This window comes from Pteropus alecto, unplaced genomic scaffold (assembly GCF_000325575.1).
Source record: "Pteropus alecto unplaced genomic scaffold, ASM32557v1 scaffold23, whole genome shotgun sequence".
NCBI classification, from domain to species: Eukaryota; Metazoa; Chordata; class Mammalia; order Chiroptera; family Pteropodidae; genus Pteropus; species Pteropus alecto.
The window spans coordinates 6,364,007-6,381,324 of NW_006435837.1; the positions used below are offsets into that span (position 1 = coordinate 6,364,007).

At 39.8% G+C, this 17,318-nt stretch overlaps 1 non-coding gene and 1 pseudogene across 1 annotated transcript; one reads left to right on the forward strand and one right to left on the reverse strand.

Annotated features, from left to right (window-relative positions):
• The first annotated feature begins 2,971 nt into the window (after positions 1–2,971).
• LOC112479505 lies at positions 2,972–3,090 on the forward strand (annotated as a pseudogene).
• An 8,259-nt stretch (positions 3,091–11,349) lies between these two features.
• Positions 11,350–11,468, reverse strand: LOC112479561. Its single transcript, XR_003046231.1, has one exon. It is a non-coding gene; the product is annotated as a 5S ribosomal RNA (ribosomal RNA).
• Positions 11,469–17,318: the final 5,850 nt, after the last annotated feature.

Consider the following 17,318-nt stretch of genomic DNA (forward strand, 5'->3'; position numbering starts at 1 on the left):
ATCAGGAGCCGGCTGTGTTTTGAACTCTCGAAGATCAGTAGTCTTTTCCAAAAAATGGGTCTTTTCCCATTAGATCTAAAAATGACAGGAATTAGCATCTTGATGCAGTTATTTGCAGTTTTTTTTACTGAATGCTTGCCATGTTTTATAGCAGATTTCCTGTAAGGCCCTGAGTGGGAAATGAATGGTAAAGGAGTTACAGATAGAATACTGAGAAATTGGGAAGTGGAAAGAAATAACTTAGAGTTAATGGGGTGCCGGAAAAGGCTTTATTGAGGAGATACTATTAGATTTGAGCGTTGACCTTTAGCCAACAACTTATAGATACATTGCAAGGGTGAATCTTCAAGTCTTATGTGCAGCCAGCTCTTCCAGGTACATCACGAGAAGCCAGTTACTAACAGGCGTTGCCAGTGATGCTTTGTTTTTTCAGGGTCCATAAGGAATAAAGAAGCTTGCGCTGATCACTGTGCTTGGGCCCAGCAAGAAAGCTGCCAACTGTGTTGTCATGGAAATTTTCAGCGGCAGGTTACAGCACCGAGACTGCTGCCATGCTCCTTCCATAAATTCACAGGGCTTGTGCTCTTCTGGGCCAGAAGCAGAGAGTCCGATGCCACATGCCTGCGGGGGGCGGGCGGGGGGAGAATGTCTCAGTGGAGATCAGTATCACCTGCTATGAGTCAATAACCATCAGCCTCGTGGTTTTGATTAGTTACTAGCAGTGTATCTTAATAATGCAGTATATGGGCTCTGTGCTTAAATCCTGGCTCCTTCATTTATTACCTCGGCAAGTTATTTGGTGTCTTAAGCTTCAAGCTCCTCGTGTGTAAAGTGGGAATCATTTATGAGGTTAAACGAAATTATCCACATGAAGGCTTCATAATATTTGGCACATAGTAAGTGCTCAATTAATATTAGCTGCTATTACCATAACTAGTATGATTGTTGTGATTGAGAGAGATTATTATTGTGATTTTACTTTAGGAACGCCCAATAAGTTCAAAAGATAGACTGACCTCAGATCAACAGGCAAAATGTCCTATTCATACAGGTGAATCAGTACCTCCTCCATTTACTTCAAAGACATTTATGAAACATCTACCAGTTTCCAGGCACTGGGCAAGAGCTTGAGAAAAAGAACATAAACGTACATGTTATTATAAGATCCATCATGATCCCAGCTACTCAAGCTCATAGACAGAGGATCTGGCTTCAGAAAAGAAGGGTTTTCACGTAGGTTCTGTAAATGCTTCTGTTTATTCTCTACTGGGTTAATCATGTTGCTTCTCAAAATTGCCGTGGTGGCTTTCTCCTCTGATAATTTACCTTTCTTCCTCTCAGTGACGATGATTGCTCCTGGTATTGTTTTTTGTCATCATTACTGGAGGGATAGCCTTGTAAGAATTATGCCAAAACTCAGAGGAGTTCACTACTCTTGGACTAGAAGAATTAGCAAGGCATCGAAATGCTTAGGGCTGTCCTGAGAATTTCAAAACAGTGGCAGCAACACTCGGCTCCTGGATATAATTCTATATTAAACCAATATCTTTGGGCCTTTTAACCTGCTGAAAGTTCCTTGAGTATTGTTTAAATAGAAATAAACTCTGGCTTCTTAAAAGAAATTGCAACTTATATCCCAACCGCTCTGTAGGATGAAGCAACTACCTTTTCTCCAGAGAAGGTGACATTTGATCTTAAAGGTTAAGTGTTTGGCAGAATCTTTTAAACAGAGAAAATAGTATGTGCCTAGGACAGATGCATAAAGGAATGAGCATGACATTGACTGGGGACAGCTGCAAGGCCAGAAAAGCCATCCAGATTGGAAGAGAAGGGGTGGGGAAAGAACAGTGTGAAATGCAGCTAGAGGCAGGTTTGGGGGAGATTGTGATGGATTTTGTTTTCCTGTTAAGAGCTTTGGTCCACGGGGCATATTTTCGGTTCACAAAGAGGACTCCTGGATGCTGTTTCTCCTGATTTCTTTAGACGCCCCTCTGTGCTGACTCAGAGTCAGCCTCACTTCTTGAATCCAATTGGGCCATTAGCGTTTCTTCCTCTGTAAATTAAGCCTATGCTGCTAGATAATGATTTCTCATGCCAATGTTAGCATTATGTGTTCCACAGCACTAGAGACTTGTTCTAATGGCTGTTTAGGAGTGAAGATATATTGGGATTCTACACCTAATACTTTCTGGGATCAAGGATGTTTAAAAAAACTGATTAGAGAATCTTGATATCATTTCGACTCATTAGCTGTAATGACTCTTTCCATCCCTACCATTATGTGTCACCTTCCGGCAGATCACCAAACATATTCAGACATTTGCTTAGCTTTTTATTTAGTGGTGAGCATGCGATGCCTTTGACTTATGAAAGCGACATAGAACAAATATAATAAAGTCCTTGTCCTCAGGGACTCCAGTTTCCGAATAGAATTGGAGTGTGACTCAGCATCCTTTCTTATGTGTTGGGGCAGGGGTGTCATTTCTATTTCTATTTCAGTCAAACCAGTCACATTTTCCATTCTTCCAGAAAAGTGGATATTCTGTGGGACTTGGATATGAGGGGTCAGTGACCTGATAGAATTTGGGAGAATAAGTAGATTCAATAGGACCAAAGAGAGTAAAGACAAAGTCTTTTCCCACCAGCTATGTGCACGGCACCGTGGCTTCCAGTAGTTGGTGTTCCTGGTAGAGTGATAATAAGCATACACAGACACAATAAATTAATTATAGAGTGAGCGGAATTTGTAGGTGGAACCAGAGAAAAGAGAAGAGGATGCTCTGGGTCTCTTTGAGAGACAGTCTGCCAGGAACAAAGGTTTGAAGGGGAGAAACAAATGAGAAATAAAGGAGATTAGATCTGCTGGGGAAGGCTTTACATTTAAGCTTTCAGGAGCAGTTTAGCTTATAAAACACTGGCTTTTAAAAAATCATCAAGATAGCCTGGGGTATTTCTTAAAAATACAGATTCAGTCTATGGCCAGGCCACCCTGAACGTGCCCTATCCCGTCTGATTTTGGAAGCTAAGCAGGGTCGGGCCTAGTTAGTACTTGGATGGGAGACCACCTAGGAAGACCAGGTGCTGTAGGAGTAAACAAAAAATACAGATTCAGAGGCCCTTTCCCAGACCTACTGATTCAGAATCTCCAGGGATATAACCCAAGAATCAGTATTTTTCATGAGGTCCCCAGGGGATTCCAGCATTTTGCTGTGATGGGGACCAAAGATGCAGACGGTGTGCAATCCAGAGATCATGACGACATGACAGTGCTTGTGTTTGTCCTTTTGCAAAGGGAGACGGTAAGCAAGAAAGCACAATCGGGAAAATGTTGCCATGGCCTCTTTATAACCAAAGTGTGGTCCTTGAGCCAGCAGAATGGGTATCACCTGAGAGCTTATTAGAACTACAGAATCTCAGGCACCATCCCGGACTTCCTGAATTATAATCTGCATTTTAACAAGGTCTCCAGAGATTCACGTGTACCTTGCAGACTGACAAGTGCTGATCTAGGCCTTAGGAAGATCTGGCAGAAAAGGTTAAGAAACCAGGGCTGGAACTGGGAACTGATAAGTGACTGGAATCTTCAGTTCAGAATGAAACCAGCAACTGGACCATCATGAAGCGGAATGAAGAACCACTGAATTAGGGCTTTTTGATATTCCTGATAATGGCTGCGAATTGTCCCAGTTTACATGGCAGGTAAGCTGTTTTTGCCGCAACACAGGAGTAAGAATCCCATTACAAATGTAGAGAAATAAACGAGGAAAAGCCTAAGATGGTGATTTTTTTTTTTTTTAAGGCTCATGACTTAGAGAATAAAGAGCAAGGGCAAGAGAGCAGCCACTCTGGAAGGAAATGCTAAACCTGCTTTTAGGTGTATTGAGTTCACTGTATGAACAAGGGAAAGCAAGGAAGGCAACAGAAATAAAAAATGGAGTCTGAAGGCAGAGAGGCCGATGATTGAGAGGACTGTCTGAGACCCAGAATGCCGAACGCCAAATGGTTTAAACGTATAGAGAAAAGCTCACAGAGGATCAAGTGATATTAGGCTTTGAGGAGAAGGTCATGTGGTGAAAGTCAGTGAGAACTGAGCATGATTTCAGTATTATGTTTGTGACAGCACCGTGGAGAAGCTGCTGGAAAGATCGCAGCACCCCCTCGCTTGAGAAGAATCAGAGATGTCAAATTGTAGTGCTGCAGCAGGAACAAAGAGACAGGTGACTATATCCAGATCTTGTAAAGCTGGGATCGTGTCAAGTTGCCTTCTCTTCGCAACACTCTGTGACTTTTCATGGGGCTTGGAAACTTAGCAGAGATGCGGGGAGTCTACTGGAAGAAAGCACTGAGTTTCATTTTGAGCCCCACGAAGCTGCAGAAGTAAATGTAGATGCCCAGAGAAAGCCCAGAATGGAGGACCAAACTCTTGGTCAGACCCAAGACTAAGAGAACAGCTGAGATGGTGGTTTTAAAATGTATCCATCAGTACTTAATATTCTTTCCTTCGAGAAGATTAATTTCCTTCCCCTTGTATGTGAGCTGCACTTAGTAACTGGCTCCTAACAAATAGATTGAGGCAACGGTCAAAGTGCTTAACGTCTAGATTAGATGACAAAGGATGTGGCAACTTCCCCTGTGCACTCTCTCTGAGATCATTTGCTCTGAGGGAAGTCAAGCACCATATAGTGAGGACACTCAAGTGACCCTATGGACAGGTCCATACGGTAGGAAACCGAGGCCTCCTGTTTGTAGCTATGTGAGTAAGTCCGTTTGAATGTGGATCCTCCAGCCCTGGTCAAGCCTTCGGATGACCGCAGCTCCAGCTGATGTCTTGATTACACTCTCAAGTGATTCTCTGAGCCAGAACCACCGTCAAGCCACACCCAAATTCCTGACCCACAGAGTCTTAGTAAATGCTTTTCCTTTTAATCCACTGTTTTATGGTAATTTTTATGCAGCAATAGATAATGCCTGGTAAGTAGAGTGGTGGAGTTGGGGAGAAGAGAACATCACCAATAAGACAAATACAACAAAAAAGAAATACCAGAAAAGGCAAGTGCTATAAGCTGGAGTTAGACCTTGAATGGTCTAACTACTGTGCGAGGGAGAGGAAAGTGGTCAAATCCAGGCAAGTTATGGAGACCGAAGTCCATTTGTTACTCAGTAACACCAAGTTTCTTATCTGGAAAAAATATATGTATTTTTAAAATATTACCAAGGAACTGAACTTTCTTGCACAACCACCATATATCTGGAGATTAAACTATTTATATTACATTTACCCATTTGCTAAGCGAGCTTGGGCAAGTCAAATCAATTCAATGAACTTATTTACCACTAAACCATTCTGTCCTGTGGAGTCTCCATCCATAAAAATACAAGGGCATTTTCCCCTTGCCTATGCTCCACAACAACTGGAGAGCATTAGTACCACCCAGGGGCACCTAAATGAGAGAGTGGCACCTTCCCTCTACCCTCGGTCATCTCTCTTTCCAGCTCTTTCTCTCTCTCTCCTGGAAGAAAGTGATCAGTGCAGCCCTAGACCCCCCTGCAACACATCCCTGTATCATTTCTACTTCCCACAACAGATCTGACAAGACAACATATTGCGGGGTGGATTCCTTTTTAAACATTTTATTTTGTAATAATAGTAAAAAGAGTTCCCTGTTGTTGACATCTACAAAATTAAGAAGTTAGCATGAGTAAAATACTATTATCTAAACTATAGACTTTATTCACATTTCACCAGTCTTTCTACTATTGTCATTATCTACTCCTGGATCCAGTCTAAGATATTGCACTGCATTTTGTCATCGTGATTCCTTAGTTTCCTCTTACGTGAGACAGTTTCTCAGACTTTCCTGTGTTTCATGATCTTGACGCTTTTGAAGAGTATTAGTCAGGTATTTTGTAGAACATCCCTCCATTTGGGGTTTGTCTGATATCTTTTCATTTTGAGACTGGGAATATGATTTTTTGGGGGGAAAAACAGAGGTGAGATGCTCTTCTCATCACATCATATCAGGGGGGATGTATTAGTTTCTGCTGTAATAAATTGCCATGAATTTAGTGCTTTAAAACAACAGAAATTTATTCTCTTACAATTCTGAAGGCCAGAAGTCTGAAATGAGTCTTACGGGGCTAAAATCAAGATGTCGGCAAGCCTTGTTCCTCCAGGATGCTTCAGAGAAAATTGTTCCTTGCCTCTTCCAGCTCCTGGAGGCTCCCAGCATGCCTTGGCTGGTGGCTGCATCACTCCAACGTCTGCTTCTGTCATCACATTGTCTTCTCTTCTTCCATAGTCAAATCTCTCTCTGCCCCCCTCTTAGATAAGGACTGTTGGATTACACTGGGCCCACCCAGATACCGCAGGATCATCTCCCCATCTCGAGTGCATCTGCAAAGTCCCTTTTGCCATGTAAGTTTTGCCATACAATATAGTCACAGGTTCCAGAGATCAAGACCTGGGTATCATCAGGGACCATTTACGTAGCCAAATACAGGCTGCATGATATCCACACGATTTATCAGTAGTGAGTTACCTTGATCACTTGGTTAAAGTGGTGTCTGCCAGGATTCTCCACTGTAAAGTTATTATTTGGGGAGATAGCTGCCTTTTTAATTACCATAAATATGACTGTGCTCATACCTAAAGTAATCATGGCGACATTACTTAGCCATTCAACACCACTCGTATGAAGTGCTACTCCCTGCCAGACCCAGTTCTAGGCCCTGGAAATAAAAAATGAACAAGCGATGGTCTCACCTTCGAGGCATTAACTGCCTAACGAGGAAAACATTTTCAATTCCTTTAAAGAAAGCCAGTTTATAAACATAAACAAGCTTTCTTTTTAAACAATCTGGATCCTGCTTCGGTGGCGACCTTTGATTGTATAGAAAGTTTCAGGTCATGTGAAAATGGAAACTAATTTTCTTATGGTTTCTGGAGTATGATTGGACTTTCTGTGACTATTTCCCACTTTCATATGCTCTCTTGGATTTCACGCCCCCCTCCCCTCCCCACCCCACCCCAAAGTGGACTATCATCTCATGGGCAAACCAATAAAATTGCCATCGGGTTTCTCACGAGAAAATTTGGCTTTTATTTTGCTTCCAGACAGTTTTATAGGACAAAAAAAAAAGCTGGTTTGCAACCCGGACTCCGGTTACTCATGTAACTGAAGTGAATCTTCACACTTCACATTTCACCCCTTTTCTCCAGCCTGTAAAATAATACACCATGTTCTTCTCTAAGGAAGATGCTAGGAAACCGGATTACCAGTAGGTTTTTCTCCAGACGCCACTATAGCACTTCAAAGTCAGAGTGGTTCCACAGGAACTCTCACTCAATATAAAAACCCTGTTATTTTTACTGCTTGGAGGAGGTTCGCCTTAAATTAACTTCAAGTCGTATCTGAAATATATATCCCATACCAGGTTCTTCAAGTCAAATAGTCTTAAAATGGAACAACTGAGAAATACACAGGGAATTTATCATTCTTATACTATAGAATTCAAGTTTCCCTTCACCCAGCCACAATATACCGCAGGCGGAATCTTGTTCAAATTGCCTATTGGTTGCTTGCCTTGGATGAAGTCACTTTGAAACTCTCTATGTTTACATTTTTCTTTATATGTAAAAAGGATTTAAATGACATTGAGGTTTTCTATCTTTATCTCATAGAGTTGTGAGATTCAAATGAGATAACGAATTCGAAGGTATTTAAAAAGGTATGAAGTCCTAAACAATTTTAAGTTACTGTGTAGTATTACGAATTTTGGAGGTGTGATAATGGTATTATAGTTAGTTTTTTAAAAGTCCTTATCTTTTAGAACATGGGTCAGCGTACTTTTTCTTAAAGGGCCAAATAGTAAATATTTTAGGCTCTGTGGACTATAGGGTCTCTGCAGAAAGCTGGCAACAGACAATAGGCAAATGAGTAAGCATGGCTGCATTCCAAAATACTTTATTTATAAAAAAAGAAGTTGATTCATGGGCTAGAGTTCGCCAACGTCTGTTTCAGAGAAACTTACTAAAATACTTATGAATGAAATGATATGATAGCCAGGATTTACTTTAAAATCATATGGAAAGTAGAGAAGCGGGTAGGGGCAAAAATGAAGCAGGACTGGTCCTGAGCTGATAATTGTTGAAGACAATTGAAGAGTATATGGGAGCTCATGTTATGCATCTGTCTATTTTGTATGTTTTAAATTTCCCGCTATTAAAAGCTTGTACAATGTTAAAAATGTAATTCACAATTAACAGGATTAATAACCTCAACCAAGTAACTACATATGTATGTGTATCTGAGGCCTCGGCTGGCTAGCATAAACTGAAGCTTCACAGAAGGGTGACGCCATCATTCCAGCCGTTCAGATATGCATTTCTTTGGCTCCCCATCAATCCGGAGGCTGAAGATTGAAGTGCCATGGAGCCCATATGATTTAGGATGGCATTGATTTCAGACTGGCCGTTGGACTGTCAGCCTATGAAAATGCCTCTAAGATGCAGTGGGGAAATGCACTGATTTTTTTTTTTTTTTACTACCCTCTGTCTCACGTCCTTTCTCTTTCTTCCCCACGGCCATACAAGTATATTTTAAATTCTGCTTGTGTCCTACAGAAGCCAAAAATACAAGATCAATTTTTAGTCCAAATTCCTTTTTAAGACTAGGTGTGTTACACAGGACTCTCTATCATGGATATCAGAGAAACTAGAAACTACACCTTTATCCTTAATTTCCTATATGAAGTATATAGGCTCAAATGATTGTTCTAGACCCTTATACAAAAATCCTAGAGAGGGCCTTCTTATATCTCAATGACGACTAAGTGTTCCATTCCCGCCCCCCCGTCTGAAAGCTACTACCAGCATTCACCTTCCTGTTTTTCTGAGCCAGATTTCTCTTTCTTTCCTTTAAATTACTAGATAATGAGTAATACTGAATCTATGGGAAGAGGTGAAGACAGAGGATATAATAATAGAAAGAGCCATCATTGATTCTAGCTGTTTTACACGTGTTCCCTCCTAGGGTCTTTACAACGACCCAATGATATAGGATTATTTACATCCCTTTTATAGATGAGGAAATGAGGTATAGGGAGGGGAAGAAACTGACCTGAATTTAGATGGCTAATAAGTGTGTTCCGGTAACTGGGTGCTTAATCACTGTACCACACACCTCTCAGGGGACGAAGGAGAGACAATCATACTCCAGAGTTCTCTGGGAGGTGAAATGGACAAGCAGAAAAGAGAGAAAAGTGTATTGAAATGCAAGTAAGTAGAAACTAGGGATAAATAATTAGGGAGCTGAAAAACTAGTGGGAAAAAAAAAATACAGAGCCCAGCAGCTGTGGTTTCTATTTCTTCCCTGGCAATGGTATCCTGTGTTTTTTGTTTTTCTGATTTTTGGTTTTTTGCTCTAGGGAAATAAACAGGATGCTCGGTTCCTGTCTCATGTCTACAGTCACATTTCTTTAATATCAAAGTAATTTAAGATGTAGAGTAGAGAGAAGAAACTCACTGGTTCCCAATGGTAACAAGACCTCAACTGTGCTTTCTCTTTCAATAAACAAGATGAAACATCCTCACGGAAACATGAAGGAAATTATGCACCATTTTGCTGAAATGGCTTCAGGGTGACTCTTAACAAGGAACATGCCCCTGTTTGTGATCTCATAGCAAAGAGGCGACTCATAGGATCTGAGCAACTCCTGCTGCATTATGTTCCATTTCCCTCTTGTACACCTTATTCCCTGTCCTAATTCCATTTTTGTGTCCCTTTGCCAACGGTGAGGATGCCACCTTTCAAAACGAACAGCTAAATTGTTTTGTTGGGATTAGAGAGACCTCACTCTGGTCATTCAAAAACACCCACTCCTCATCCTCATTTGTAAATGCTCCTTTTGAGGATTATGATCGACAATAGTCTTGGTCTTTGCATTTTGTACCATTGGAATCAATTCCTAAAACACATTCCCTTTCCTTAATTGAAGGGCTGAAAATGTGGGAACTCTGCCTTTGAGAAAAGGTTAGCCAACCCCTACCCCAAGGCTATGAGGCTAAATTAAAGGCAATGCGTCATTATGGTTATAGCAAAGAAAGCCTAGTTGTCAAGCACCCAAAAAATATGAGGATGGAAAGTTAATAACTGAGCAGGCTGTAGCAAACGATGATGTTTATGAACTTCCAAAGCATTTTGTTTGAGATCCAGTGACTTGGAATGGTCAGGGGAGCAGAACTCAATTAACGACCTTTTAGAAACCTTTAATTAAAAAAATTGTTCAGGTGAAAACCATCAGATCAGAAAAAAGAATGAGGAGACGCTTCTGTTACTAGGTGATCCAGAAGCAACATATACTGTACTCTGCAGGAAAAACACCTTTCATCCTTTCTCAGAAATGAGGATATGCAGAAAGCAGTGCTAAAGCATTTCCTTACACGTAGCTGCTGCAGAGCCTAACCTGGACCCGTTGGACTCTTAAATTCTCACTGTGAGCTCTGGGTCCTTTCAGGAGTGTTGGTATTGGGGAACATGTGTAGGCAGGGGATGGGAGTTATAACTAGCATTTGCTGAGTATTCACTGTGTAGCAGGCACTATTCTAAATGCTTTCTTCTCTTTCAATTTTCAACCCTGTTAGATAAGTACTATTATTCGTCCTATTTTAAAGATGAGGAAACCAAAGTCCAGAGAGATTTTATAACTCACCCACGATTACACTATTAGTTGGTGCTAAAACAGACTCAGATTTCAAACTCAGGCAATCTGGCCCAGAGGCCATGCTCTTAATACCACTGAAGTTCCATGGGATTTGTAAATAAGAACACTTGCTATCTAGAATCAAATATTTCTCAGGTTTCAAATACCCTCTTCTTCTGCAGTCCCCAGCCAAAGACCCAGTATGGCAGGAACACTAGGACCTGGTCATTTTTGCCCAGTGGTATAGGAACAACATAATTTCTTCCTAGTTCTCATTGCTTGCCATCCATGTATACATCCCAACGTGGTGAGGAGCAAAGAACACGAGTCTGAGCCATGTTAAATTGGTAAAAACAGTGCAACTCTCAATACCATTTTCCCCCATATAAGACATGCGACTTGGAGCAAGATTCACAACCTCTATGTATTTCTGTTTTATCATTTACGAAATAGGAATAATATTCTCTAACTCACAAGGTAGTCATGAGAATTAATGACACATAGTGCTGCTCAATAGACAGTGGTTCCCTTTCCCAAGATCATTGCCAAATTTTGCGCTTTTTTTTTTTTTAGGTGAAGCAACCTTTGGTCGGCCTCACAGATTGCAAGGACCTTGTCAGCTTACAATCCCTTATTTTTTATTTTTTACAACTACAGCACCTGGTCTTCCTAGGTGGTCTCCCATCCAAGTACTAACCAGGCCCGACCCTGCTTAGCTCCCGAGATCAGATGGGATCGGGCTTGTTCAGAGTAGCATGGCCGTAGACTAAATTTTGTGCTTAATATTCAGTCAGCTCCATTATTGTCTCTTGAAATTAGCTAATTCCCATCTTTTATGGAAAGGCTTGATTTTTCTCTATACGCACACTGCCTTTATGTGACTGTATACTATAAAGTATAATATATATAATAAAATTATATGTCATAATCGATATACTTATTTTTTTGGACAAACCAAATGATTTGATAAGGAAGTTGATGTATAAATTTGATTGGGAAAAGTAAATCTTATTAGTGAGTGGGAGAAATTTTGTTGTAATTCATGACATGATGAGAGGAGATGTTCCAGTTCTAATAAGGCATGGAATGATAAAAGGATTGTTAATTGAATGTAACCCTTGGGTAATTTATGACTATGGACAAAAAAACCACTAAGAAAAAATTTTTTAAAAAATTGCTGTAATATTTATTCACACATTCACTCTCTCACCTATGTACTTTTTCATCTACCCACCCATTATTCACCCATCCTCTATTCATGCATCCATCTTTCGTACCCACCCATCGATTTATTATTCAGCCATTCATCTATCCATGTATCCATTCTTCCATTCACCTATCCATTCCATTGATTCACTAAAGGTAGTAACATTGCAGTAACATAAACACACATAAGAAATGGTCCTTACCATATGGGAACTTTGCATTTAATAAGGGAGAAAAGAAAATAAGAAGAAATATGAGAAAAATGCTCCTGAGAGTTGTATAATAAGTCTACGCGTTTCCAAAGCATGCGAAATCACATTTGACAGAAGAGAAAGACAAAGTTCTTCAATGGAAGAAACAAAGTTTACTTTGGACTTTGAAGTTTCTTGAAGAATTGTTAGGATACCAAAAACGAAAGAGAGAATGACTTTCTGTCAAAGAAGTTGGTAGAGAAGGCAAGTGGTAACTCCAGGAATGGTGAATATTTTGGTTTAGCCAGATGATGGTGATAGAACATTAAACCTAAAAGGTATGTCGAGGGGTGGATCATGGAAGTTCTGCAATAATGGTCTGGAAAATTTGGTGTTTTTTGGCAGGCAAGTGAAAACACCGAGATTTTTAAGTAGTAGACTAATACAGTCAAAGTTGCATGAGCCAAATATTTTAAGTTAATTTCAGCTTTCTTTTAGGTATTTAATAGCTAAAATATAATAAACCAGAGGTTCCAAAATTTTCTAAGCTCACAGCGTTCTGTGTCTCTGTAATTTTTTCATCGGATCCCTAGGCCAAAAGAAACACCTAACAGTTCCATTTTTAAGTGGTTAAGTCCAAATAACTTATTAAAATTTGTACCCTAACAACTTAGTAGCCATTTGAAAAAATAATGCATATAAATAAAAGACGTTTTAAAATTTCATTCTTAAATAACGACAATTACTTCCCAGTGGGGTGCGTGTGCCTGCTGGGTACTGTACAATTTCTCAAACTTTGGAATCGGACTGGCTGCCACCACCCTCATTTCCTGTTCTGCATCGATTTTCATTCGGTATTTGCTGTTTACCACAGAAACTGCCGAATGTCCAGCTTCACAAAGACATCATGTTATCAAAAGCAATGTCACCAGATCTAATGCTGAAACCAAACTACACCAAGCTAGTAGTTTGCATGCATATACAATGCATATGTATATGAAATCAGCATCTTGTACACTTTAAATATATACAATTTTATTTTTCAATTATTCCTCAGTAAGGGTGGAAATAAATAGATCAATTAATAGATAGATAGATAGATAGATAGATGATAGATAGATAGATAGATGATAGATATTCTGCTGCACCTTCGTGAATATACTGCAGTGCCCCAGGGTAGGTACCTCAGGGTGCAGGACTTGGGAATTCAGTATTAAACCATTATCATTTGCCAGTCTGGGATGGCGCTTCTAAAAATGATTGGAGGAGGGCAGTGCTTTTCTACAAGGGTGAATCAAAATATCTGGGAGGTATGTATAGTTTGTAAAACCATACCTAACAGATCATAAGTTTATATTTAGAAAATAAAAATATTTTTGGATTTATATTTCCTTGGTTGGTGAATATATAAGAAGACGGTAATTTTTAGGAGAGTTCGGGATAAAAGTACAGCATTGGGACAGATGTGTCTCAGAAGCATCTTGTGGTTTAAAATGTGTAAGAAGGACTAAGCCAGATCCCTCACAGCAAAGCAGCAGCTAAGGAGAAAAGCATTTGTTAATGTGGGCTTTCCATTTTGTTTTTCTAGCCAAAGGGAAGCAAGGTACAGATTTCTCAACTGAAAAGGAAAGCTGAAATTACACCTACATCTTCAGGGCCATGTTGCCAGTTTATCTCAGCAGGCAGAAAATGACCTTTGGGAATATGCACAAGCATTTAGCAGAAAGACTGTTTCTAAATGCATTCTCAGCAAAATTAAATGGGTTTGCCATGCTCCAATTCAACTTAGCCATGCCCCATGAAACTGAGAAGTTTCCTATAAATTGCATTTTAGAAACCATTAAAAATGTCAAGTAATAATTTCTAAGAGAGGGGAAAAAGAGAAGTACAAAGCGAGTCACTAAAATGGGCTATTCGTCATTAATCTTCCTTTCCTATCGGAAATAACCGACTCACACCTTTGCTGAGTTCCATTTTGGGCCACAATATTCTTTATGCTAAGTTGAGAATTTATCCTTCCAACAAAATATATGGAGACAGTCTTAGTTTTGGCCTTAACTATGGTTCAAATATGTCTAGTGAATTTATATCTATAAACTGATTTGCATAAATAAGCATCCTCGGCCGAAGACAGAGGATGCTCTATCACCTAGAGTAGAGTCAAAAATGGGCTTTCGAACATAGGTCTCTGCCCTGGCCCTATATACTCATGTCTGACTCTCTGGAGAGATGGGATAACAAGAAAAACTTGGAACCCATTTTCATGAGAAATTCTGAATATGCGAGTCAGGCATATTGTACTATAGCTCTGCTGAGCCTGTGAATGGAGGCTGCAGGGAACCCGCTGTCACTTTGGCAACTGGAGGGTTCATAGTTCTAGGGTACCAGGACATCGGCACTCTTCTTAAGGCGCTGGCTGTAATAATGAACAGCATCAAGTAGCAGATATTCTTGAGGTGTTCATGGGGAAGAAGACAAGAAGGCTTCTCATGAGCCACCAACAAGGGATTTTGTAAAACCAGTGAAATCTAGACTTTTCTTTCTTAACATGGCCACTTTTAGTACACACAGGTTGGAGAAATTGAGGTTGGCGTTGAATGAAACAGTACCATATTTAACAAGCATCAATGTGTCATATGTCTTTGCAGATAATAATTATGGAAATCTATGAATGGCTTTTAATTTGTGGATGGAAAACAAGAAAAATCTAGATAAAATAAAAGTAAGCGGTTGTACAGTGTTGCATCATTTTGATGATTTACACTTCCAGAGAGATATTTTAGATATAGCTAGTATATGCTCCAGTGAGTGCCTGCCTGGTTAATGAGAAAAGCCCTGGGTTGGCGCAGGGGTGGGGTGCGGATCAGGAGACCTGAATTCTAGAGTCTAGATTGAGCCAGTATGTAGCTTGTTGACTTAGGCAAAATTTGCATGGATAATTAAATGACTGGCCCTATTCTTCACCTCATCCTCAATCCACACTCTTGGAAGGGCCTCACTGCGGACAGAGAGTATTTCCCTGCCCCTTGACTTTGCGGTTTGCTATGTGACTCTGACCAATGATGTGCGGATGCAAATAAGTGTTTCAGTTCCAAGTGTAGGCCTTAAAGGTCTTCTGCACATTACTTGCTCTCTTGTGCCTCCACCATCGCCATAAGTACAGCCTATTCTAGTTGGCCCACTGGTTGCAGGAAGATGAGAGTCATTTGGAGCAAACCCAAGACCCCAAAAGGTGAAACAGAATTGCCACACAAACCTAGATCGGCCAAAACCCAAATCAGCAAATACCCAGAGATGCGTTAGCTAAATACATGCTTATTGTAAGCTGCTAAGATTCTGCAGTTGTTTGTTATGCAGCTATAGCTGACTGACATATCTTGTTGTCTTTCTAGGCTTCAGATGCCCATCCATAAATTGAATAAGTTTACTATATAACTTCAGATCTCTTCTAGCTTTAACTCTTTTTTCCTAAAGCAAACTTTTCTTCATTTCTATGTGGCCGAATATTTTTCTTTATCTTTTCTCGTACTTCTAAAGCACACTGCTGCACCTGTGAGTCGATATGTCAGTTCTGTATTTAATGACACTCACTGGGCAATAGAAAAGTCTTTAAAACCATAGCTAAAGAGCCACATGAAAAGTGCAGAGATAGAGGCTCAGATAAACAGTATACATTTAATTTTTGACCTTCAAAGTAGAAGTTTCAGAAAGAGCCCCTTGTTTCTTTAATGACTGAAAACGAGTATGTCTCCTGGGCAGATGGGTATGAGCATCTCCTAGACTCCTGAGAAGCATTTCTATTTTTGGCTTACAGAATTTCAGCCAAAAGGGTTCAATCAAGCTTTATCTTTGGAGACCAGCTATCATCAGACTCCTCTCTGGTAAGGTATCTCTAAGGTCATTTTAAAAACTGTTTTTATTTTTATTTTTTAAAGATTTTTATTAAAATATAGCTAACATACAATGTTGCATTAGTTTCAGATGTATACCATACTTATCAACATTTATATACCTAAAGAAGTGATCGCCATGATATGTCCAGCAACCATCTGACACTGTACAAAGCTATCACCATATTATTGGCTATATTCCCTGTGCTGTAGACTACATCCCATGACTTTCTTGCTTTATACCTGGAAGTTTGAATCTCTTATTCTGCTGTACCTTCCTCTCCCTTTTTTGATTTTTCCATTACAGTTGATATTCAATACTTATAGTCATTTCTATAATAACTTCTTGACTATGTCATATAATTTCTTTACATAGCAAAATAATAGTATTCAACCTCTTTAAATATGGAAAGTTAACTTTCTTTATTTAACTTTTTTTTTTTCTTTTCTTTCCTGCATTCGAGGAAATTACAAAAACCTATTTCACTATCAGCGCTGAAACTACAGGTGGAATGCAAATATAGAGCTGAGCTCTCCAGGCTACATATTTGGGTCATTAAACTCTATTGAGAAAGAAAACAGGAGACAGACAAGAGAGAAGGGTGTGTGTGTGTGTGTGTGTGTGTTTGTGTGTGTGTGTGTGTATGTGTGTGTGTCTGTAGATAAACAGGGTACAGGGCTGAACTCTGGAAGGACTAGGGGTAGCACAAGATATAAAGTGTGGTAGACTGAAAAATGTGCCCCCTCCTAAATATATCACGTCCTAATCTCTGGAACGTTAAATATTACCTTATATTAAAACCAGATCATTATATATAGGCATTATATAATGGAATTTCACTTTCAAGAATAATGACCATGTAATTCCCATGTTCAACACAAAATTTCATGAAACCTGAAAAGAAGATCTTTGCAGATGTAATTAACTTAAGAATCTTGAGATGGAGAGATTATCTGCAATTATCAAGGGCACTAAAAGACAGTCATATGTATCCTTATAGGAGGGAGGTAGAGAGGAATTTGAGAGACGAAAGAGGGGAAGACGGTGTGGACACAGAGGCAGAGATCGGAGTGATATGGTCACAAATCAAGAAAGCCAGCAGCCACCCGAAGCTGAGAGAGGCAAGGAAGAGAGCGAGGCCAGCCCCGCCGACACCTTGATTTCAGCTCAGTGACACTGTCAAGATCCTTAAGTCAATCACATCTGCAATGGTTTCCCCTCACTTTAGGTTCCCCAATCTCTAGAAATTATTTTATTCTTACCCTCCAAATACTTGATAAAGCTTCTTGTATAGAAAAGAGAAAATAATTCTATATATAATTATATATA